Raw genomic sequence first — 25,883 nt, 5'->3', positions numbered from 1 at the left:
GTTTTTTTATATGTGTGTGTCTTTTCTTGGCAAATCATCTGTGTGTTAGCTGTTAATCTACTGTGTTAAACATCTTGAGTTAAAAATAGGTAACATGATTGCCGGCAGAGAGAGAAATGAAGCCGCCGGTACAAGAATACAACTGCAGAAAGGCGGGCAGGTCCTTTAATAAGGGGCAGCTACCTCAGTTCGTGCTCGCGGTTCGTGTTCCTACAGCCCGCCTACCGCATGTAGGGAATGCTTCAGGTAACAGCACATGGAGGGTGCCCTCACCCAGCCCGCTCACCCAGCCCTCACTTGGCGGGCTACAACTTGTGGTTCCCCAGCACAGCAACAGCATGCAACAGCTACCTAGTTTGGTATTCCTGGCTGTACTGGGTACCTTGAGGTCACTAGTGCAACAAATGGTGGTTTTCCACCTGCCGCCTATGAAGATAGATGAGAACCCAGGTGATAAAAGAAAAAAGAAAAAAACCTGGCAGTGGAGCCAGGACAGCTAGACAAACAGCCGCAGCAAGATTGTTCACCTGAGAGTTAATTATTTTTTTTTAAAAAAAAAAGAGAGACAAGAACTGGTTAAAACTGCTTACTTAATTTAGTTTAAAACTTACTTGTGAGGCAGTCTTGATTTACACAAGAAAAACTGATAATTCGCCCTGCTCTGTGGCTAGGAGAAGGACACCAGCAGAAAGTAGAAAAAAAAGGGGGCCAGCAGTTTTTTAGCTTCTGTAATAAGGAAGTTGATAATGATTTTTCCCAGTTTTATAAGTAAAGGAGTGCTTTTTTCTAAAATTACAGCTTAAAAGTTATAGGCTGCCCTGAGTCAGAAATATATATATATGAGTCAGAAATATATATATATATGAGTCAGAAATATATATATATATGAGTCAGGAATATATATATATATATATATATATATATCTCCTTCAGTTTTGATAAATTTTTTAGCCATTACTGTTTGAGACAATTTCATTATTTATATGAGATTTTCATTAAGATTTGGTTCAAAGATGAGAGTTCTGACAAGATAAAATTAAAGAAGTGGTGAAGACTTGTGCTCTTACGTTAGACATAAAAATGTTTACTTTATTGTTCTTGTTGTAATCAGAAATAACTCTTTAAAAGGTTTTTATAGAACTATGACCAAAGTTTCTATTTTGTTAAAAGTTAAATTCAAATAAGTGTCAAATGTAACTCAAGTTGCCTTTTAAAAATTGTTAATAACTGTATGAACCTTCAACATCTTAATAATCCTTGCTGTGAAATGCTATAGATAAGGCTATTCATTCTGATTTGGTTTCTTTCTTAGAGCTTCAGAGGTGAGCTCACATTACACCTGTGGACAAGGTACTGTTTGCAGACTGAATTAGGTTGTGGTCTCTAGTGTGATGTGAACAGCAGTCATGCAGCCTCACAAATGCATCAGTCTACACAGAGTTCAAAGCAATAAATAAGGTAAAAGCCTTGCTTTCACAAGACCTTTGCAGGTTCTGGTCTTCAGATTGGGGACCCCGTCAATTGATCAGGCCGTGGTCAGCAGCAGGTCAATTTGGAGCAGATTTGACTGAGACCTCCATGTGACAGAAGGTAAGGGACACCCAGAGGCCCACGCCAGATTCCGCTGATAGGTCTTGAGAGAGAAGATTATATGAGACCCCACTAAGTTTGATCAGGACACATGAGGTTAAGCAGAGATCAGATAAGTTACCCACAGCCTTTCTAGACTAGCTCATAGAGACATTCTGTCAGTGTAGACAAGGCTCCAGAGGCTACAGAGACTACAAGATAAGTCATTGAAAGATTTAGGAAGTATACTACATATTAAAATGATTGATGGTAATAGCAAGTGAGAGAAGATTTAAAAGAAAGGAATAGAGAAGAGAAATAGAGAAGGTTTAGTGTAAGTCTAGAAGAAAAGAGTAAAGAAGAAAAATAGAGATCAGTTGCTGTGAGTCCACAGGAATAGAGAGGAATAGAGGAGACTAGAGAGAGGTGAAGAAAGAGAAAGGTGACAGGAAAGAATTTACAGAAAGCAGAAAAAAGGGATTCCAATCAAAGAGAGATAAAACTCTTTGAAAAAGACCAGTGTGTGCATTGCAAGTAAAGGAGCCAGCTTCAGGGTCCAAGAGGGTCCTAACAAATAGAAGCCAGGGCCAGAAAGTCCCAGGCCTCGAAAAACACCCCAAGTGGCGAAGATAACAGCTCTGTGTGAAGACGGCTATTGAGATAGACGGGGCAGCTTGGAGCCACCCAACTTTTGATAGACACAGGGGCTTCCTCCAGGCCAATGGGCCAAAATATATTTATGGACTACCCGAAAATGGTGGACTAAGAGATGGGCTGGGTATCCCATTCATTTATGGTCATCCTAGACTGTTCCTACCCTCTGTCGGGTTGAGACTTACTCCCCAGGATTGGGGTCCAGACAGGCTGCAACTAACTGACAAGAACTCACGGGTAGAGGAAAGGCTCCTCCTACTGACTCCATCCGGGAGCCGAGGTAACGTGCTTTACAGACGGGAGCAGTTTTCTCCATGCTGGTCAGAGGCAAGCCAGCACTACTGTGGTGGACACAAATGTCATCTGGACTGACTCCCCACCCCTGAGATCATCGGTGCAGAGAACAACCTTGGAACTTGGGGCTGACAAGAAAGCCAACATCTGCATGGACAACAGGTATGCTTTTGCCACAGTCCATGCCTGCAAGGCTATATGCCAAGAGAGGAAACCCTGATGAAACCGGAAGCTGTAAATATTTGTTGCCCAGGATACCAAAAAGGGAGGAGACTCCAGCCTGAGGCAACAACCGGACAGATCAAGTGGCTTGATACAGGAGCCCTCCCAGGTTTGGGGCCTAAAATAGACAATGGCGCACACAAGAAGAGAGAACTATACTCCCCAGAAAGCAAAGGATTTACCAGGCTAAATACACAGATGGACTCTTAAGATATGAGTGCAACCAAGCAGCTAAGAGACTTAAAGCGTATAAGGGACCTTAGGTTCTAAGCCAGAGAAATAATAAGACTTAGAGTAGATAAGAAATACCTAGGAGAAAACAGCCTAGAATAGGGACCTTCCCGAGGTTTCAAGTGTCCTAGGTAATTAGATCAAAGAGCAGTTTTAAGGTAAGTCAGGAATTGAAGATCCACTGTTTATATTGTCTCCGAAGCTCAGGACAGGTAGAGAGAATATACAGGACCCTAAAATTAAACTACCCTTGGGAACTGGCGCTGGCTAGAGTGTCCCTTGTTCTTGCTCCATACCCAGAATGCCCATTTTGTGTGAGAAATGATTTTTCAGGCTACTAAAAGACTGTTGCTGGTGCTGTGGACCATCCGACCTCCTTGAAGTTCACCATCACCACCTGTGACTGATGTCAACTGGAGAAGATCCAGATGCCTGAACAACCCCCTACTCTTTGGCTCCAGGTCTTCTGCTATTCTACAAGGCTAAAGAAGCAGCAGGCCTTGACTCCTGAGACCACCCCAGAGGCACAGGGAAAATGCTGCCTTGGAGGGTGGGACTTAGTGTGTGTACACCCAAGGTTAAATGACAGCTTGTGATTACAAGATTGAAGTTGAAATGTGAATCTAGAGTTATATAGATTTGTTCCTTTTGCAATTTCTCTTTATTATATATGTGATTTTATGTATATGTAGACAGCTATGTGCCACAAAATGTGGAAAAGTCAGAAGACAACTTTGAAAGTGTGCTACAAAGAAAAGGAAATGTTTTGAAACCCCTAGTCAATAGAATAGAGCCCAAGAACCCCTGCTAACAGATACCTAGTGCCTAAAATTGATAAATGGTAGACTTACAGCTCCGGGTTAACACCATGTGTTTCCACTGCTATCTTTGATGAAAACAAAGATTATTGTGTACTTGTCCAGCTAGATCCTGCAGGTACTCTTGAACTGAGTTTGAGATACACCCTAGATGATTCTGCAGACAGCCTATTTTCCTTGACTCTAGCTGTTACATTGTGACTAGGAGTGGCCATAGGTATAGAGACAGGTGTAACTACATTGATACAGACACCTCATTACTTTCATCAGCTGAGGGCTGCCACTGATGTGGATTTGAGAGCCCTAGAACAGTCAGTAACAAAGTTAAGTTGTTACTAGACTTGCTGTTTCTTAAAGGAGAAAGTCTGTGTGCTGCTCTAAGAAAAGATGTTACTATTATGTAGACCATTCAAGAGTGACCAGAGAGTAAATTCAGAAAAAAAAGTTAGACCAGAGACAAGATAGAGAGGCACAGCAACGTTGATTCGAGAGTTGGTTCAATCCTCCCTTGCTGGACCCCTTGTGATTTTACTTTTGCTCTTAACCATAGGCCCCTACATTTAAAATAGATTAGTAACTTTTGTTAGAGAAAGGATAAATGCTGTTCAGCTTTTTGTGTTGCGCCACCAATATAAGACTTTGGGTCAAGAAAATGGTAATTATGATGACACTGGAGTTTAAACTTTTCTAAAGATCCTAATCGGAAAAAGTGGGGTGAGAATAGACTTATTAATAATTGAGTTTTTATGATTAAAAACATAGCCAAATCGGAAAAAGTGAGGAATGTAGAGTGAAAAATTATAAAGGCCATTTTATGAAATATGTGTAGATTTTTTGCCTTACAGAACTGAAAATAAGATTTCAGGCCTTCACATTCCAGGTGAAGGACACTTGCTGGATTACATTCCTCAAGCCTCGCCCAAGGCAGGAAGGCATTCCTGATTACAGATAAAGATGCTACCACCTAGGTGGGGCCCTAGCCCTATAGCCGGAAAAAGTAAAGATAGCAATCTGAAATGGCCGGATAGGGCACAATGGCATGGTAAAAACCACATTTTTGAGAAGAATGCAGGGCGATTTCCACATGACACTAATCATTTAGAGTGAATACCTCTGAATTGTTCCACTGTTTTCATGTTTTGTATCTTTAACAACCCCATCCCACTCCCCTGGTTTGTGGTTTTTCCCTTTAAAACCCTCCAAGGACTGGCCGAGGGGGTCGGACCTTGACTCCAGCGCGAGTACCGGGTCAGACCGCTGGCTGCCAGCTCTTTCCCTAATAAACCTCTGCTGATTGCATCCAGGTATGGTTTCTTGTGATCTTTGGGTGGTCGCGATTCCGGAGGCTTGAGGAAGGGTCTCCCGAGTATGGGGGTCTTCAAGAGCAGTTTTTATACTGTTTAAGGGGTGGACTAGAGAAACAGTGACTAGGCACTATATGATTGGTGGAACAATGTGACTTTTAAACTGATTGGTCTTTGGGGAATGAGGTGGCAAGGACCACCCTTGTCTGTAAATGGCAAGGATTGGTTCCTCCTGAGGAATGTGTCTACCTGCCTAGGGCCTTCTCCACCTGCAGGTGTGGTCTGAGAATGTTAATTCCTGCTTCCTCTGAATGTTAATCCAGCAGGGTAATCCAGCAGGTGTCCTTGGACTAAGGAATGTGCTCCTCACAGGATGTGTCCTGGGGCAGTTAATTTTTAAGTTGAACCAAATTCCTAGAAAAGCAAGTGGAATCAGACCATAGAGGAAGAGAATACAGGGAGTGGATTGCTCTGGTTTTGCCTCACCTCCACACTCCTCTCCTGATTGCCTTCTTGGAATACTTAGCCATCCTTATGCACTTGTGCCAATTCTTCAAGAGCAAATGCCTTGAGAAACTTTCCCTGAGCCTGGTGAGGTGGTGCACGTTTGTAATTCCAGCACTTCAGAGGCTGAGGCATCATGAAAATTAGGGGGTTGGGTTCAGTGTGGTTACATAAGATAACCTCTTCTTAAAGCCCCACTACCAGACAAACACTCAGAAACCTGCCTTGGCCACTCTCAAACCCATCTCACTCTGGGGTCAGCCTCTCCCTGCTCTACAGACAGCAGCAGCCAGTGGCACCTGGAACTCTCCTGATGAGTGGTTGCTCTTAAGCCTCGCTCTCCACTCTCTGGCTGGACTCCAGACCTGCTGAGTTGGAGACCTGGCTGCATGGCCTTTTCCTATGAACTCAAGAATGATCACTCATCCCTTTCTGGAGCTGCAACATAATCAGAGTCAGGCTGCCTTCCCTGCCTAGGATCCTGCAAACAGCAACCAGGGCCAAATAAGCACCACAGTATAGAAAGAGTTTGACCAGCACAGGGCAATGGTGGTGACCGCCTTTAATCCCAACACTTGGGAGACAGAGGCAGGTGGATGGATCTCTGAGTTCGAGTCCAGCCTGGTCTACATAGCGACTTCCAGGACAGTCAGGGATACCTAGGGTGGGCTCAATAGAGGGAGACCCAGCCAGAGTGAAGGCCTAAAAGAGATGGATCAGGCAGGGGAAAGTCAGCAGTCTCAGGTGATCCTTACCATCCTGGACCCAGGAAAGTGCTGTCTGCCCACTAGAGCCCTCACACCCAGACATGACCATGCACCTTTGTCTCTTTCTCTGTGTCTCTCTCTCTGTCTCTGTCTCTGTCTCTGTCTCTCTCTCTCTCTCTCTCTCTCTCTCTCTCTGTGTGTGTGTGTATGTGTGTGTGTGTGTGTGTGGATGTAAGGAGGGCAGAGGGATTGGAAAATTTGCTAAAAAAAATATGGGTTTCTCTTTGCAGATGGCAGGCACAGCACAGGATCCTAATGGATTTAGATGTCGAGAGGGAGGCCAGGAGTTTTGATGAGGGTGCTTGTGCCTAACAGGGTGGGCTGGGCCAACTTCCTTAAAGAAAAGATAGCCAAGCCATGCCTAGAAGGATCAAAAGCTCTCTGAAACACAGAGCTCTTGCATAGAACCAGAATCCATAGAACTAGATGGGATCAGTAGGATAGGGGATGGGGAAGGGTGCGTGTGACTCAGACATAGCCTGGACAGAGGATGTTTGAACTACAGAGGGAGGCCACCCCGGCATCTCTAAGAGACCTTTACCATGAGGACAGAAGACATCTCCCATCCAGCCTCACAGTTCTGATCCCCCATCTCAGGGGTCTCCTCTCTGCCCCCTCCTTGAGTCTACCTGGTCACAGATATGGACTACATTGGTCCCAACCCAGCAGCCTAGAGAGAACTAACTTCTCACAGTAATGAGAACCAAACCTTGCCTATAAGATGCAGGTTCTACCTTTTGGAACTAACCCTGGTTGGTCTCTTAGGCTGGCTGCCGAGTGGCCAGGACCTTTTTCCTCTTCTTCCTGGCAAACAACTACTACTGGATTCTGGTGGAGGGGCTGTACTTGCACAGCCTCATCTTCATGAACTTTTTCTCAGAGAAGAAGTACCTGTGGGGCTTCACCATCTTTGCCTGGGGTGGGGAGCACAGTGTGGTGGGTAGGGTGAAAGTGGACTCCCACAGGGCATGTCCTGTCTCAGTTTTATAGCAGGCTGGGTCCGCCCATCTGCTGTGACTGACTGTTACAGCTCTAAGGAACTCCACTTGACTATAGGCAGGGTTCACGAGGTGCTGTTGACTTGGCCTGGCATTTCAGCTCTCTTAGGGTGATAATTCCTGGGGATGCAATGAGGTAAAACTTGGGACGGGAGTGGGATCTAAAGTCACCAGTTAGCCTGGGGTTGGGGGTATAGTCTGGAGCTTACAGTGTTTGTGCGTGTATGCCTGTGCACATACAGGCACAGGACAACGCTGTGGAGTCAGTTCTTCCACCTTTGCGTGGGTTCCAGGCCTCCAGCACAGGTTGTCTGGGGTGTGCAGCAAGGACTGACTTTTACCCCTGAGCCGTCTCTCCAGCCCTTGCTAAACTTGAATCTGTAATGTACCTATGTAGTTGGATGTCTGTGGACTATGACACTCTCATCTCAGTCCTGGTTCTTATGTCTTCCATCAGTCTTGCTCAGCAGTCAACCCTACTGATCTTTCCAAAAGATGTCAGTATATTAGCCATTTCTCTCTCCCACATCCCTGGGTGAGCCTCAAGCTGGCCTGTAGCTGGATGATCTGAACTCCTGATCCCCCTGCCTCCCTGGACTGCTGGTGTTACAGGTTATCTACAGCCACACAAAGATCTGAAACTGTCATCTGAGAGATTTTATTTACTTTTTGGGTGTCCTAACTTCTGTGTGCACACGCACTTAACTGCATGACCTAAGTCCTCGGCACTGTCTGCCAAAGCTGGGCCACTGTATGGAAGGAACACAACATACAGGGACCAGCACACTTCATGAGTTAAGGTGAGAGGAAGCCCTAAAATGAACTGTCAGGAGCCAACTTAGGAGAAGCTAAAAACTAGCAGGTGACATTCCTGAGATGGGTCCACTTTGGATTCTAATTTATGACACAACTAGGGTAGGCAAGGCCCTTCAGAAATTCATTTTAGGAAAGATTTCTGCTATTAATATGCTTTTTTGTTCTTATTAAATATATGTAAAAATCACTATGTGTTAACCCAAACTTTTGAGCCGATCTCTGCAAAACAATGGAGATGTACTATGTTGTGATGCTATATAGACAAATACAGGATGTTTTTCAGGACAGGGTGTCTCTGTGTCGTCCTGGCTGTCCTGGAACTCACTCTGTAAACCAGGCTGTCCTCAAACTTAGAAATTCACCTGCCTCTGCTTCCCAAGTGCTGGGATTAAAGGCATGGGCCACCACTGCCCGGTGATTTCTTAATTCTTAATGATGATCCTGGAAGATTTCCTAAATAATACCAGTATTTTTAAGCTTTTTTATACTGGGATTACTATTAGGTCCTCCTCTCTCACACTTTCTCTCTCTCTCTTTCACTCTCTCTCTCTCTGTTTCTCTCTCTCTCTCTTTTTAAATTTATTTAATTATGCAAGTACATCTTCACTGTCTTAAGAAATACCAGAAGAGGCCATTGGATCCCATTACAGATGGTTGTGAGCCACCATGTGGTTGCTGCTGGGAATTGAACTCAGGACCTCTGGAAGAGCAGTCAGTGCTCTCAACTGCCAAGCCATCTCTCCAGCCCCTCTTAGGTCTTCACTGATGTCAAAATCGCAAGGAGAACTCTGCCAGTCTTTAGTGTCATGAGTTAGTTGCTTCTGAGATAGCAAGCAGGCACCTACTACTCAGAGCACATTCCAAGAGGTTGTAAAACCATTAACCAAAGGTCATAAAAAGGGAACTACAATTTACTATAGGCACAAGGACAGAAGATAAAATATTGACTGGGTTTTTCTATACAAAGCTTCACTAATAACTTACTGTTTTTAACTCTCCATGACCCTGCAGATAATGTGACAGATAATGTCTGGCCAGATAATTACTCCTAATGTCTATGCATGCAAACATTCTCTGTTGTAAACTTATTTATGTGTAAACTTGTGATGAACTTTTTATACCATATGATCATGTATTCTGAAAGATGGCTATGTGCTGAGGACAACCAGAAGAGTCAGTACTGAGCTGAGGAGAACTTTTGTAGACAAAACGGAACACAAGAATAACTTAGAAGTAAAGGCATACCATTGGGAGCAATGGTATTAAGAGTAAGGACATCACTGTGACATCAGAACAGGAGGAGAGAGTAGGACAAGAATGCAGAGTGGAATAACTCATAAACTATAAGGCAACTTAAAAAACTAAGAGAGCAACATGCAGCATGCTAAGGGAAGGAGGAGAACAGAGGAAGCTCCAGAGAGAGCAGAAAGAGCAGGCAGGCTTCTCCTGCCCATGGGACAGAACAGGTCTTTTCTTAATAGCAAGGCAGGCTTAGTCATATTAAAGAGAACAAAGCTTTCTTCTCTTACAGATTTGGGTTTAATTCAGTTAGCAATAAAAGGGCAGAAGCTTTTTCCTTCTCTGTGCAATAGAGATTGAACCTCGTTTTTCATCCAGAATGAGTGAGTTCTTTCTGCACTGGTGCTTTGTCTTTTGCTCCAAATGCATGATAGTATGGATGTGTGTGTGTGTCTGTGTGTGTGTCTGTGTGTGTGTCTGTGTGTGTGTGTGTGTGTATGTGTGTGTCTGTCCATATGTAATTGAGAGAACATATACAAACTGGGCCCACTAGTTTTAATAAAAATGTATACGTGTGCATGCATGAATCTGTCTATGAATTTATATGAGGTTAATCCATATTTGCTTATGTAAAGTTTTTCCTTCTGCTAGCTTGACTCTCTTCCCCTGGTTCAATAGGAGTTTAATGCTCCAACCTTCCCCCTAGCCTGACCAGCAAGAGGCATCTAGACAAAGGGGAAAAGGCTCTAGCAATTAATCCTTTACTTGATAGCCTGTTGTTTTAGCTTGAGGTGTTGAATGCCAGAGACTACAGGTTGTGGCCTCAAAGGTAGTTCAGCTACAGTAGCAAAGTGACGTAGACTTAGATAGGTAAATGCTTTATTATTATATAAGAACCCTAAATATCTCCTACGACCAAGTCTCACCCTCTTCGAAGCTCCTCTCACTGTTGCCTCAAGAAAAACCAGAACAAGAAAGAAGTCTGCTGGGGCTGGCCCTGCAAACTGCAGGTGTAATCTTCCTAGAGGGGAGCTCCAGATGGTTGTACCCACATCAGTCTTCATGATGCCAGGCTGTCATCTAGAGAATCAACCCAGAGGCTCACAGCTCAGCCAGGACATCATAGGCGCAGGCTCCAAGATCAGAGCTAAACCCTAGCATACCTCTAGTAGAGCTGACCCATATCTTTGACTGGGAGAGGAATGATTACATTGCTGGTTGCTGGTAGCAGTGCAGGATCCGGGAGAAGCAGTGTGATAGCCTCTAATCTGTGATGTTCTATGTGAAGTTCCTCAGAGCGCACCCTCCTCACTTTCATATAGGGAGGGGTCCAGAGGACCATGTAGGAGTCTCTCCTTCATTTGCACCAACTACTGCAAGGCCTTGTGAGGGGTCTTAAGAGGATAATCCCTGTCTCTGTATCTGTGGCCTAAGGGTTCTGAGGCGATGACTGCTGACTCTGACTAGAGAGTAGTAGCAGAAGGTCAACCTTGGTCCTGCCCACCCCTCCAGGCTCAACTAGCCTGGCCCTACCCAGGGGTAAGAATACTGAGTAAAACTTCTGCATCCCAAGTCCAACCCCAGAGCACCTAGAAAACTGGAAGCGACATGCCTCTACTAAATAAAGGTTTATTTCCAGAAGTTAAAAAGCAGCATTTACATACATATGTACAGATCTCAGCTTTGACCCACTCAGGGTGGTAGACAGGCTTGGGAAATGAACTGGTCACAACCAACAGAAGCTGAGACTCAGTGGGCTGGCTCAGTTCTCAAGACCCAGAAGTGCTGGCCAGCCTAACCCCATCCCTGTCTGAGACTCTCTTCCCACAGGATGTGTGTGCAGTAGAGACGAAACACGGGAAAACATGTCAGTCAGAGTCACAGGCCTCTTGTCCGGTGGTGGCATCCACTGCAGAGGCCAGGATATCCTCCTGGCCTTTCAGCCGTTCACCTGGATGGAGAGAGAGCAGACAAGTGGAAAAGGCCTGTGCTGAAGTCACTGCCCCGAGAGCAGACCTCCACTAGCCAGAGAGCACTTACGGATCAGCTCTGCAATGGCTCTCTGAGTCCGCTTCTCCAGCTTCTCCAGCTTCTTAGCCACATCTCTCTTCAGATCCCTACATCAGGAGAGAGGGGAAACACAGAAGCTAAGGGTTAGCATGGTGTGGCCCTGGGATCTTCCTGCAGGGCTTTGATATTTATCCTGCCTGAGATGCTGCTCTGGGGAGAACATGATGCTACCTTCTCTGCTCTTCTGGACCCTATCATCCATCAGCCTTCCTAACTCCACCGAGCTAACTGAGAGAAGAGGACGCCTACCACACACCCAGTCAAGGTAGAAGACTGAAACAGAATGGTGGCTGGCTCCTTGGGATCCACCTTCTATGTCCCCTAAGTCAGCATCAGAGAGGAACTTGTGGTGGCCAACTGTCAGCCCTATTCCCCCTCTGGCCACAGCCTCCCACCCCCACTCCTGGGGCTTCCAGAATTCTTAAATCAGCCTGAGTTCTCTAGTTCTGCAGTTCCTTCAGCACACACCTCATGGCTTTTTCATCAAATTAAAGCACTATGGTAGGTGCTGTCACCCACAGATCTACAGGCACCTAGAGACGTGCCTACAGCACCTTCCCTCACCCATATTCTCAGCTCACTGGGGGAGGGGGGGTTTCCAGGCTTCAAGAGATTGGGTTCCCTACTTCACAGTTACAACAGAGGCCTAAGCCCTATCTTCTTTCCAATCCGTTCTTGTCACTGTAGTATCCTGAGCAAAAAGAGGTGCACTGCTCAGCTGAGTTTTCCCCCCTACAGAAGAGGCTCAAAAGGATGCCTGCTCTTTCATCCCTCGGGCCCCTCTTCAGCACTTTACCCTCGCCCATGTCTCATGCCTTACTTACTTAGCCCTCATCCCTGACTCTCTTGGGCAGAGCTATGCCTGCAGTGCTTGTCCCTATCTGTCCCTTGGCTGTCCTCCCAGCTGAGGCCTCTGACATGCACCAAACACCATCACCCACCCACCCCCCAAAGAGCTCGTGCCAGCCTTCATGGACAACACTCACCAGTCAGGTTTCCGAGGTGCCAGGTTGGCCAGGTCCTAGGGAGAGAGGAGACAATGCATCAGGGCCAAGGCCCAGCCTCAGACGGAGTGCAGAGACTGGGCATAGAGGCAGAAAAATGAAGGCAGGCAAGGAAGTTAGTAGGGTGGGAACAGAGACAGCTAGAGAAGGAAGCAGCACAAGCAGGGAGGGGCCTCCTAGGTACTCACCACTTCCTCAATGACAGGCTCTGGCTTGGCAGCCTCCAGCTGCTCCTTCACCTTCTCCTCCACTAGAGGGGGAAAGAACAACACAGGCCTGGTGGGTGGGAGCTGTTCCTCCAAACTTAACAGCCAAAAGGGCCCCAGGGAAGAGGAGGGACACCACTCAGCAGCAACCCTGGAAGACATCTGGTCTCCTAGGTTGAAGGCAGACCCCAGGGCCCAGAAAGGGACAGAGCAGGCTATAGCTGGAGTGGACAAGGCCCGGGCCTCAGGCTTCCAGATACAAAATGGGAGGAGCCTGTGTCCATGGGAGCTATGGCACTAAAAGGGAAGGTCCTAGGGATGGCCTCTAGGTCTGGCATGGCTGGAGTCTGGGTGCCTTATCTTCCCTTTCATCTTTTATCTTCCCACCTCAGACTCATGACAGGCACCTCCTGCCTCCAGTAAGTCCCTAGGTCTCTCTCTGAGTGTCCCCTTCTGGGGACAGATGCATGAAATGGAACAACGTGGACAGCCTTCAGACCTGTCACCAGGGATGTGTTTCTCTGACATTCCTTTCTTCTGCCAGACTTAAGTTCTTGTGGCCTTCTGGTAGAGGCCTAAAGCTAGTTTCTCATCCCCCTCCCACCCTGTGGGATGCCCATGCCACCCCTCCACTGCTCCATGGGGCAGGGAGAGGAACAATTGGGCAACTTCTGATTTTTTGATGAGGTTTTTACTCATTCATTACTTGCACAATGGAAAGTTGGTATCAAAAATTAAAAACTAAGATTCTTGGATAAGCATGGTGGCACTTGGGAGGCAGAGGCAGGTGGATGTCTGTGAACTTAAGGCCAGCCTGGTCTAGAAAGTAAGCTCCACAGTGAAACCCTGTCTTAAAATCAAACAAAGCCAGATCCTTCAGGACAAAGGATAAATCTGCTCCTGTGACTAGGAGGTTCCCTCTTCATCCTACATCTGTCACCCTCAGTCAAAGGAGTGGGGAATCTGGACAAGGCTCTCTCTGGCCTTTGTGTTGCTGCTGGTTGTCCCCTGAGGCTCTATGGTTAGCTTCTCTCTGGGGTCTTTCATTCTGCCCCTCTCCCCAGCAATACAGGACTCACCATCTTGCCTTGCTGTCCAAGGATCTCAGGTCACTTCTACTCCTCATGCCCTGAGGACCTGTGGCCCACTCCAGGTTGGAGGTACAAGGGGCCTCCTCCCTGCCCTCCTGACCCTTTTATGTATGTTCCCTGAGAAGGTGTGTGAATGCCCCAGATGGCTCTCTCTGACTTGGTACCTCTTCTCTGAGGGTGACTGGAAGGAGCCTGGGGGAGAAGAGGTCCATGTCCCTGCAACTGGTTTGGCCTGGGGGACCCGACACCTCTTCAGGTCTTCATCCTCTGGGACATAGTTCTGAAGCCTGAGTTCCCTGTGAGAGCAGAGCACAAGCACACCTCAGTGCAGGAGTGGGATGGGATGCCTGCTTCCCATGTGCAAGTTCCATGTTTCCTCCTCCTGTCTGGAGGTGGCCAAGTAAAGGGAAGCACAGAACTTAACCATCCCCCCATCTCTCTCTTTCTCTCTTTCTCTCTTTCTCTCTTTCTCTCTTTCTCTCTTTCTCTCTTTCTCTCTCTCTCTCTCTCTCTCTCTCTCTCTCTCTCTCTCTGTCTCTCTCTCTCTCACACACACACATGTTTCTCAGAAACTGGGCCATGGTTACTGAGGACACTAGCATCTACTGGGTTGTCTCCATTTGACAGTAATGGGAACTGAGGGTATGCCATTTTCATGAGGTCACACAGCAGAGATTGTACATCTGAGAACAAGGCTAAGCCAGAGCTCCTGGGTTGCATAATGCCTCAATGACAAAGCCCTCCATACCAGCTCTCCTAACCCAGACAAACCTCCTCAGAGCCTTTAAGTCTTACAGCCAGTGTATGTCACACAGTCCATCACTTTCAGTAGAAAGGGTCTGTGTATACTGGGCCAAGTGATATGAAGATGAGAGAGAGAGAGACAGAGACAGAAGGACAGAGAGAGACAGAGAGAAGAGTGACAGAGAGAGACACTCTCTGTGTTCAAAAGTACAGGTGGGGGGCTTTATATTACATACAAAGGTTCCAGAAGGTGGCTTCTGGGCCTGAGGCTATAGTTGATTTGACCAACACAAAGGAGACACAAGAGGCTGATCTGTTTGACACCTGATGGGAGTGGCCCACAAAGGCCATGGGGACAAGGCTTAACCATATGTCATGATCTGCTCACATGCTGGTGAGACTCACAAAGCTCAAACCCTGACAGCTCTTTTGAATGCAAGTAGAAAATCCTCAAACCTAGGGGTGTGGAATCCCAGAAACCAGAATTCCCCAGCAGGAGCCCAGGTTTTTATCCACTACCTGCAGGCAGTCTCCCAGCTCAGCAGCTCATCAAATCCAAATCAAATAGAGAGAGGACTGTCCCTGGGAAGAGGGGACCTGGCTACCCCACAGGGCAACAAGTTGACAGTTCCTGATGGGTCCCTGGGCTTAATTAAGGTACATGTGGACAGTGGACAGACCCTAGGCCAGAGGCACAGAAGAAAGAGCTATTTCCCCACTCTGTCTTGAACTGTGGTCCCTCAGAAAGTCCTAGGTTTTCAGGACAGCCTTCCAACCATGAGAGCTCTGCCTAGGCTAGGCTAAGAGTGCTGCTGGCTTCCCCAGTCCATGAGAGGGTTAAGTCATTCCACAGGTGAGGTGCACGATGCCTGTGGCCACATAACTAACTAGTGGCCATGTCCCCAGCTAACATACCAACATACCACCTCTTCCCTCCTGCCAAGGTCCCTGGGGCTAGGCTAAACCCGGGGAGTGCCGGTACCCAAGTGCCCATCCCACACATCTAGGGGTACCCTACAGGCCCTGTTCCCTATGCCTGCTCAGGTCTGGAGTGAGCAACAGGTCACTGGGGTGCACAGTGAGAAGTGGAGCCTATCTGCTGCCATGGCTTTGTTCCCCACAGGGTGGAAAGAAAAGAGGAACAGAAACTGGATGTGGAAAGAAAACAGCAGGGATTAGTGAGGAGAGTAAAAAAAATAATTCCAACCCCACAACCAGATCCAGGGTCCATGAGTAATAAGAGACTACTGCGTAGCTTCACCTGCCACCCAGTGTTCTCAGATGGCCACCAGCATGAAGGGGGCCCAAAGCCTGAATCCCTGTGTCCCTGGCCCACTGACAAAGGGCAGGAGTCTCAGGAAAAGGGGCACTGGGTTGTGCTTTGGGCTTTTCTAAGCAAGTCCAAGATTTAACTCTCTTTCCACAAACAACAAACTGGGGCACAGAGACAGTTTAAACATCCACTGGTCGGCCTTGGAGAACCAAGCCAAGAAGGATTGCAGGGGAGCACGTGGAGCTAAGAAATAACAAGGGCCTCTTTTGAACCCCTGACTCTTGCTAATGGTGTCTGAAAAGCAGGGCTCCCTGCAACCTCACAGGCTGGAGAGAGAAGAAGAATGAAGCAGAGCCCAGGAGGAGAGGGCCCTGGCAAAGCTCTGGGCTACCCACTGTGACCCCATCTTAAGAACGGGGTGAGCCTGCAGCATACCACTTTGCCAGAGATAGAAATAGTCTCTACAATCCCAGGGCAGGTAGATCACCCCTCAGCAGGGAGTGCGATATAACTGGGCACCTCATCAGTCCCACAAGGGAGGATCAGGGAACCCCTAGGCGAGGTGTTGTTGGGAGGGGCAAGAAGCTCTCTATGGAGAAAAAAAAAAAAAAAACAATCCAGAATTTCAGATGGGCTCCAACATAAATAACATCCATGGGTCACTGAAATCCAAGGATGTACTGGAACGATCAGAAATGGACTTGAGACAGGAGAATTGCAAATTTGAGGGTAGCCTGAACCTCACAGTAAGACTGTCTCCCCAATACATAAAAGAATTAATTTTCCACTCTGTTTTCTATTTCTGCAGGGTTTGGTTGTTGTTGTCTGTCTGTCTCTGTCTCTGTCTTTGTCTCTGTCTCTGTTTGTATGTATGTATGTATGTCTACAGTGTGTGTGGGTGTGTGCACATGCACCACAGAGGTCAGAGGACAACTTGTAGGAGTGAGTCCTCTCCATCAACATGGGTACCAGGACTGAACTCAGGTTTATCTGTGGGGAACAGGATGAGACTTATACTAGAAGAAAAATAAATAGTATTTATTATCCATAGACTCAATGAAATTGTAATCAAAATGCGAGCTTGTTTCCCTGTCTTTAGTTGACATCAGCAAGCTGGTTGTTAGAGGGAGTGAGAGCAGAGGAGAGTCTGGAGACAGTCTCAAACTGTAGCTCAGGGGAGTCTCAAACTTGTAACAATTGTCCTGCCTCAGCCTTGCTAGTGCTGGGATGCCGGGTGAGCCACTACATCCAGCATGACTGTAAAGTTTATAAGGAAAGAAAGGATTAGAACAGCAGAAGTGATTCTGGAAAACCTCTTATGGACGATGGGATGGCCACCCTGGCCAGGCCATGAGACCAACTTGGCTGGGGAAGCAGGGGCAGGACCCTAGGGTGCTGGTCCCATGGCTCCTCAGCTGCATACCCTGGCCTTGCAATGTTTCTGGTTAGACAGCTCAATCTGTGAAATGTGGCCACTCGGCTTCCTCCCAGAACTATCTACTCTGTCAAGTGAACATGGCTCTGTCTGTGCTGGCTCCTGCTCCTCCCCCTCGTGGTCACATGTGCTCACCTCTATGCCATGCACCTACCTTGCTGTTTCCCCAGCTACTGTCCTAGCTGTAAAGTTAGCACAGTGTGTTCTCTAAGAACAAGTTAGGTAGGTTCAAGCTCTGCCTGTCTGTAACCATCTCAGGAGGGACCATCTTCGTGCTGCTCAGAGCCCAGCTGCACTGGGCAATATCCTAAGTTTCCCATCAGGGGAAGCAGAGGTTCTTTCATTTCTGATTGCTTAGTTCAAGCTCAAAAAGGCAACATAACTTACCCTAGGGACAAACAGCTAATAATTTCTCGGCTCTGACCTGTAATCTGGATATGACTTTCAGACGTCAAGCCTCATTCTATCTGCTTGGCTCCTATGCTTTCAGGGCTGATTGCTGATAGTTTTTTAAGTGCATGATGATGTAAGTATACTAATCAATTGAAATGGCCATTAGCCAAGTGTCTGTGTACTGTCAAGGTGGTGCCAAGTGACCTGCAGGGGCACTGGGGCAGGTGGATCATACTCTGTGCCAGCACACAGGTGCACACTGACAGTAAGTAGGTCCCTGGAGTCCTCTGGTGGAGAGAGTTCAGCCCCCTGCTGGTGGCAGTGTGTGAGGCAATGGCTAGGGAGGAATCTCCAGGTCAGGGCAAAAAAGAAGTGGGGAAGGAAGGAAGGAGAGAAAGAGGGCCCCTTTTCCTCCCTGTCAGAGTCTGGGTCAGGAGGCGTCAGAAACCAGGTTAGTCTTGTCCCATCCAGTCCGAAACTCAGACATCAATTCTCTAAGTCCCTCAGTATCATTCCCAGGATGGACCCCTACTGACACTGTGTAAACCTGGTATTGGGGGCTCATGAGTAAGAGATCCTAGGAGTTGAGGTGCTATCCATCTTCACAGCCCACCCACCCTTTCCCACTACAGGTTCAGGCCTCTGGCTCCACTACCCACATCCTGCCCTCTGAATTCCATGCCTAACTCAAGGCACTCCATTCTCCATGAGGCCTTGTCCTGTTGCCCTTGGCTGAAAACAGCCTAAGCAAGTGCTGGTCTCTACAGGACACTCAAGGGATGCTGTCTCCCAAGTTTCCCTTCTGCTTCATTAAACTGAAGACAACTGTTTCCACCTCGAAGAAGCCAAAGAAACCAATATGCTCACTACTGTCTAGACTCAGCGACCAGCCCTGCAGTGGAGCTGTGGGTCACCCTTTCTCCCCAAGGGGACCTGGCCTCAGGGTCTGTGTGGATCTGATAGAATGCTCAGGTGATCCTGCTGGAGCCCTTTCTGCATGGAGTACCTGCCCTCGGCTTCATTTGTCCTGCTTTTCCTAGAGAGCTCAGTCCCTGAACGCCACTGTGTAGGGTCCAGCCCAAAGGTCTGGCTTCATGTTAACTGTTGCCAAGACTCAGCCTGGCCTTCCTGGCTCTGTGCTCTGAAGGCATTCACATTAGAAGAGCCTGCTTTTCTCAGGGAGCTGTGAAGGCAGGTACATTTCCTTGCTAGCTGGGCCCCCTTCCCAAGCCAGACAAGTTGCATGATCGACCCTCACTGCTCAAGAGGAGAGATGAGACAAGAACAGATCGCAGTGAGCAAGTGAATCAGACCTAACCCAGTGTCTACCACACTTGGTCATCAGCTGCTCTTACAAGAGAACACAGGGCCAGTGCCCTATTACATGTGACCTTTTTAAACCAAGCAAGTGAGCAGAGCCTTGACATGCCTCACAGGGTGGACCTTTTACTGACAGCAGCCTGGAACTAAGTACTCCTTCTTCTTTCTCAGTTAGGATAGGAAAAGGGTCATAACTTATGTCCTCACCCAACTTGAGTCAAGAAAAAGCCACATTTTACTGTACAGTGAGATGTGTTTGCCACTTTCCTTTGGTCTTTTGTTTAAAAATAAAGCACATATTACAGACCTCAAAAGCCACTGTGGGCCCAGTCTCTTTACCTCTTCACCAGTGTTAACTGCAGCCACCTCTCTCTATGCATTCACACTGTTTATAGCCAGCAGCTTATCACCACTCCTCTTGTAAACAGCCTGTGTCCCTTTAGGGAATGCCACCACCCACAGACTGCTGTCTCCCAGGTGTTTGCAGCAATGTCCTGCAGAACACACAGCAGATATTCGGTGAAGCTGGTAAGGACTGGTAAACACACATGTACTATTTCCAAAATTGAGTCTTCATCCTAAACTTTCTCTTTGCTACAGCACCACCTCAGAGATTCAGCCACATGGCGGCCCAACAGCTGAGTCTCTTACTGACCCACCTATTGCTAACCAGTGACCCTTCTTTCTCAGCAAGGAAGAAGATGAGAAGAGACCATCTAGTGTATCAGAGATAGCCCAGAAATGAGACTCAAGGCTCCAGCTAGAACCTATGAACTGAGAACCCATGAACAAGCCAGAAGGAAACGCTCCACCTTCTAAGTAATGACTAAGAATGAGGAGACTGGGGCTGGAGAGATGGCTCAGTGGTTAAGAGCACTGACTGCTCTTTCAGAGGTCCTGAGTTCAAGTGCCAGCAACCACATGATGGCTTACCATCAACTGTAATGGGATCTGATGCCCTCTGGTGTCTCTGAAGATAGCTACGGTGTACTCATATATATTTAAAAAAAAAAAAAAAAAAAACAATAAGGGAGAGCATGTAGGGCAAATACACCCAAATCTGGTGGTCTGCTGGCACATGGCAAGAAACCCCAAGGTGCTAGGAGCTCCACAAACCACAGAGCCCAGTGCAGAGCTTCTCGGGATAGAGAGCAGTTGACATACTCTGTACACAACAGATATGGCAAGGACCTTGAAGGAATGCCTACAGGATGATGTGAAAGCATCCTAACTGATGTTGGACATGAAAAAGATCAGGGCCTGCTCTTTGAGCTATGAAGCTGATTGAGGAGTATGGAAACAGGAAGAAATGCTTTGGCATCACAGCCCAGTTCCTCTGGGGAACTGTGCCTGCCCATAGGGCCATCCTACCTTCTATACAAAGTATAGACTCCAAGCAGCAATGCCTATGCATGAAGGAAGATGTTCAATAGTTAAAGAATGAATGAATGAGTGAATGAATGAATGAATGAGTGTGGGCTGAGAAGGCAGGTGAGAGCAGATGATCAGAGCTTTGCCCACAGTGGGACCTGCATTTGCAGGGATGTGGAACACACAAAAGTGCATGGCACACTGAAAATGTAATACAAGGTTAGAATGTGACCCAAGCTAACAGCTGGACCAGTGGATTGCGACCTGGGGTGGTAACAGGGGTCACCTAAGACCATGGGAAAATACAGATGTTTACACTATGATTTGCAACAACAGCAAAATTACATTTATGAAGTAGCAATGAAAATAATTTTATGGTTAGGGGTCACCACAATGTGAGGAACTGTAGGGTTGCAGCAGTGGGAATGTTGAGAACCCCTGAGCTACACAGTAAGCAAGGAAGGGACAGTCCTAACGAGTGATAGGGTTGATCTTTTCAGGTCTGAATGTGGCAACAGCATGAGCAAAGTCCAGCCCTGAGGAGCACTGGGAGGGTGTCAGTGGGAAGAGCAGGGCAGTGTGTCACAGCAAGAACGCCCCACCCCAGGCTCTACCTGTGCTCCTCTTCCTCTTCTCTGAGCTGCTTGGGCTGTGGCTCCCCATCTTCCCTGTCCTGTAAAGAAAGAAAGAAAACTTCTGCTCAGATAAACTTCTCCTGTAGTCCAGGTCACCTGAGAAGCCAACAAAGACAGGACAATCAGGACCAGGTCTGATGGCTACCATGCAGGCTCTTCCCTGTTCTCTTCCTTCAAACTCTACAACTCTCCCAGCACTCGGGAGGCAGAGGCAGGCACATCGCTGTGAGTTCTAGGCCATTTGGGTCTACACAGTGAGACCTTGTCTCAAAATTAAACTGAACAACAGCAACAATAACAACAAACCCCTCCATGATCCTAGCCCAGTCACAGCTACAAGGCAAGCAGGAAAAGCTAGAGGATCATAGAGAGCAAGAATGAGCTGGTCGGGGCTGGATGGCCACCAGCCACCTTCATGGAACTGGGTGGGACCATGTGTTGGGCTCTAGGGAAAGGGGGAAAGGTGGTCACCAATAACTTGGCCTCTTGGCATTCTTTCCAGCCTAGAGACTCATCCAGAAAAACCCATTTGGATCTCTTCAGAAGTAACATAATTCAGGACCAGGCTTGGAACTCACTCACTGCCCAGGTCTGTGGCAGTACTAAGGGAGACAGAGGCAAAAGAAGCCATGGAGCAGTCTATAGGAATATTTCTTCTAAGTATGGTAGTGGAAATTTTTCTTAAACGTGTGTGTGTGCTTGTGTGTGCCTCTATGTGTGATTGTGTGTGCCTGTGTGTGTGTGTGTGTGTGTGTGTGTGTGAGTGTGTGTGTGAGTGTGTATGAACACATGTACAAGGATGCCACAGTGCACATGGAGGTCAGATGACAACTTCCAGGAGTTTGAATAGGTTAGCACAAATTTCAGGAGCTATTCCTCTACCATGTGGAATCCAGGGACTGAACTCAGGTCTACAGGCATGGTGACAGAATGAGGTACACATCCCACAATCCCCCCCCCACATACACACACACTGAGGTGGGGCCTCATTGTGTAGCCCAGGCAGTCTTTGAACTCCTTCCTCAGACTCTCAAGTGCTGGCATAACAAGGCCAAACATGCCTGGCAATCTACTAGAATTTTTCACTTTTATAATTTTTCCCACCCTCTTTTCAAGACAGGTTTTCTTTATGTAGCCCTGGCTGCCCTTGGAATTAGCTCTGTAGTCCCAGCTGGCCTTGAAATCATGGAGATCTGTTTGCCTCTGCCTTCTGAGTGCTGCAATTAAAGGTGTGATACACTGCCTGGTTTATGTTTGTGATTCTTGTCAGAAGTTATACTGGCATGGCACAGTTTGTTTTTCTCCTTCCTTATTAGGGAGTTAAGTCCCCAAAGACCCCAGATTGAGATGTCCTACCTTTGTTAGCTTTCTCAACAGCAGTCTAGTTCCAGAGCCAGGGCAGCAGGGGTTCCCAGTCACCAGGAGTCTGACTCCATGCCAGAGATCAGCCTGCTGCTGCCACTGAGAACCCAGATAGCATGGAATCTTGTCATTCCAAGCTGCACTGCTGAGAGCTCTATACTGATCTCTGTCTTTTGAGGGAATTAGAGCCCCAGCCTGTGTGACTACTCAGTGCCTTGCAGTATTGTGTGGGCATCTTATTGAGAATCTATTGATATATAAATCTGACTGATGAATTATATGCTTCAAGAGCTTTGATTTACCAGATTAAGAGGATTTGTTACCACCAGCCATAGGGATGGATGGCATAGAAAGAACTAGCGGCTCTGAGGTAAGAGAACCACAGCTGGGAAGACCACTGTATTGGGGCTTGCCTTGGAGGTGGTGAGCCTGGGACTGCTGGGGATAGAGTAGCTGGACAGAGCATGGGGTGATGCCAACTTTAATATTTCCTGCAACAATACCATAAGCTCAATTAAACCTTGATTTTCCATCTTCAGGTTTTTCAAGACAGGGTTTCTCTGTGTACACATACATACATAGCCCTGACTGTCATGGAACTCATATTGTAAACCAGGCTGGCTTTCAACTCAGTTCTGGTCGACTCTGTCTCCCAAGTGCTGGGATTAAAGGGGTGCTCTGACACCACTGAGCTTTTAATAATTATTTTTTTTTAAAGATTTTTATGTGTGTTGCTGTTTTGCCTTTAAGGACAGTTGTTAGCTGCTGTATGTGTGCTAGCAATTGAACTCAGGTCCTCTGGAAGAGCAGCCAGTGGTCTTCACTGCTGAGCCATCTCTCCAGCCCATATGCCCTTGATTTTAAAAAAATGGTTTGAGAAATAAAAAAAAGGAGGTCAAGAATTCAAAAGAGATTAGTGAGGAGAGTTCTATGGAAAAGTTTAAAGGAGGAAGGGGGAAAGGGTAATTATAGTCTCAAAAAAAATCTTTTTTGAAAATTTGCCACATGGCTTCTGCAGTGAGAAGCTGCCCACATGCCCTGGTCATCTGAGTCAAACCTATAGCAGTGAAGTGACAAATGTCACAGACAAATTGCTCTTACAACTAGCCACGGGTTTTGTTTCAGAGATGGGTTCTCATAATGTAGCCCTGGTTGGCCTGGAACTAGCTCTGTAGACCAGGCTGGCCTCAGAACTCAGATCTCCCACCTGCCTCTGCCTCCCCAGTATTTGGATTAAAGGTGTGCACCACCACATTTGGGCTCTTCACTTCTTAGCAACACTGAAATCACCAGCCTGGGCTTGCAAATAGACTTTTATTATCATTGAGGAAGAGGACACATAACCTACTCAGTTTTCAAGAACATATGTTCAAGGTATATGCCATCAGATAGTTGTGGGTGGGACCATTTGTCATCATTTGAATTATGCTCACATTGTCATATAATGTTTTGTTATAAGAGCTGTCAAAGGAAAAACAAGATGTCAGTACTCAAATGGGAGTGAAGCTTATCAACTGATAATTAGACTATCATGACATTACAGTCCTGAATTTGTTTTAAAACTTTTTAATACTTACTTGTCATGTGTGTATGTATATGTATGCACTCCTGTGTGTGTACCTGAGTATGTATGTGCCTATGCATGCATGCCTGTGTGTACGAGTAACTGTATACATGTGTGTGTGTACCTATGTGTGTGTGTCTGAGTGTGTGTGTGTGTGTGTGTGTGTGAGTGCATGCCTATGCTCATATACATGGAGTGGATAGATAATAACCTGTGGGAATCAGTTCTCTCCTTTCACCAAGCAGCTTCCAGAGACTGAACATTCTATTCTTACACTTTTCCAAGGTCCTTACTTCCTTGACATCCCCCTCATAAATAACAGTAACCTGCCATTTCACCTTTTGCTTCAGACCCTGACCTATGCCTACCAAGTCCTTAATGTCATGCAACCTGGGCACTTTAAAGATTGCTGGCTATATGTACACGGTGAACTAACTCACAATTGCCACTTACAGCATCTGCAGTGACCCTGTCAAGTCATCTTCAGCTGTCATCAGCTGCCCTGACTCTGCTGTTGCCAAGGCCCCGTACCTTTTCTCTATCACTCTTAACTATAGACTTAAGGTGTTTCTCATACTAATCTATATAATCAACTATCATATTCACAAGGTCAAAATTTCAAGTTAATTTAATTGTCTTTTAAATGTAACCTTAAAAAGTTTATCATCATGCTAAATTTAAATAGAATCAATCTCCCAGATAGAAGGAAAAAGCCCTTCTTGCTCCTTCTGCTCCACAAAAGGTTTTTGTCTTCCCTAAATGCATCTCAAATAGTGTTCATGCTGTTAACAGATTTATCTCTTTTGTAAACTTATAAGCTCCAAGAAACCCACTCAGATCCATGTATCATAGACCAAACAGACTCCATCTAGATAAGTACACTTGCCAATCAATAGCCTAAGTTTCTACCTGTTACCTATTCCAGAGGATGGGGTTCCCCTCTTGTTCCCTGGGATTGGGACTTCTCGCACTCCAACCACCAAGACCTAAGGGTTTCAAATGTACACCTAAGAAGATTATTCTCCCCAAAGTACTAAACTGTATTCTCTAACTCTAATATATATACATATTTCAGCATCTTGCTCTATCCAGGCATCTACTCAAAATTTGCATCCAGGACAGCTCCAGAGAAACAACAGATGTGCCAGCACCTGCTCTCACAGACACAGATGCTTCTACTACACCTGCTTCTTCCTATCCACAGATGGTCCCACAGATCCTGGATAGCAAAGAAACAGCCAATTCTCCTAAGACTGGACCAACATCCCCATCTTCGTTTTCTTAGGTTTCACAGGGACACAACACCTCAAAGTCAGGAGGAAACAGCTAAAGATCAAGATGGTCCTATCCCTGGTTCACCACCACCTCTTTCTAGTTTCTCCTTTTAAAAATTAAAGCAAAATGGAGGAATGTCAGCATGCCTTCTAGGCTCCAGCCTAGGCAACAGCCAGGTAGGCCTGGCTTTCCATAAAAGGGGCTGTTTGTCCCCTCCTTGCTCTCTCTGCCCCTTCAGTCTGACTCTTTTCTCTCCTTAACCCCCTTTTCCCTTTTCACTCTCCCCCTCCCCTCCTCTCTTTCTCTCCTCCCTTATCATTGCCTTAAATAACCTCTATTCTATACTATACCCATCATATGTTTGCTACCTCAGGGGGAAGGGATGCCTCAAGGTCGGCCCACCAATCACCCTCCCACCTCACCAGACTTTGCTCGCAAAACATATCCTGGTTTTTTAAAAACACAACATAATCTACTTCTTTCTCTGTCTGCTCTGAACTCTTCTAGATGCCTCTGGCTGCTCTCTCATATCTACAGTAAACAACCTTAATCATTATTATGGAGAGTCATGTCAGCAGTTTCTTTACTGAATCCCCTCAAATAGCAAAAAAACAAAAACAAACAAACAAACAAACAAAAAACCTCAAAGCATTTCCAGCAAAATCAGGAACAAGACAAGTATATCCACACTCTCTACTCTCCCTCAAAATGGTATTGTTTTAGC

The 25,883-nt window shown here is 46.6% G+C and overlaps 1 pseudogene; it reads right to left on the bottom strand.

Moving 5' to 3' along the window:
• Window positions 1-11,029: 11,029 nt before the first annotated feature.
• The window catches only part of LOC117693835 (coiled-coil domain-containing protein 12-like), a 53,140-nt pseudogene continuing 38,286 nt past the window's right edge, over window positions 11,030-25,883 (bottom strand).

This window comes from Arvicanthis niloticus, chromosome 21, assembly GCF_011762505.2.
Source record: "Arvicanthis niloticus isolate mArvNil1 chromosome 21, mArvNil1.pat.X, whole genome shotgun sequence".
Taxonomy (NCBI): domain Eukaryota; kingdom Metazoa; phylum Chordata; class Mammalia; order Rodentia; family Muridae; genus Arvicanthis; species Arvicanthis niloticus.
This window is presented reverse-complemented; position numbering and strand designations above follow the sequence as displayed.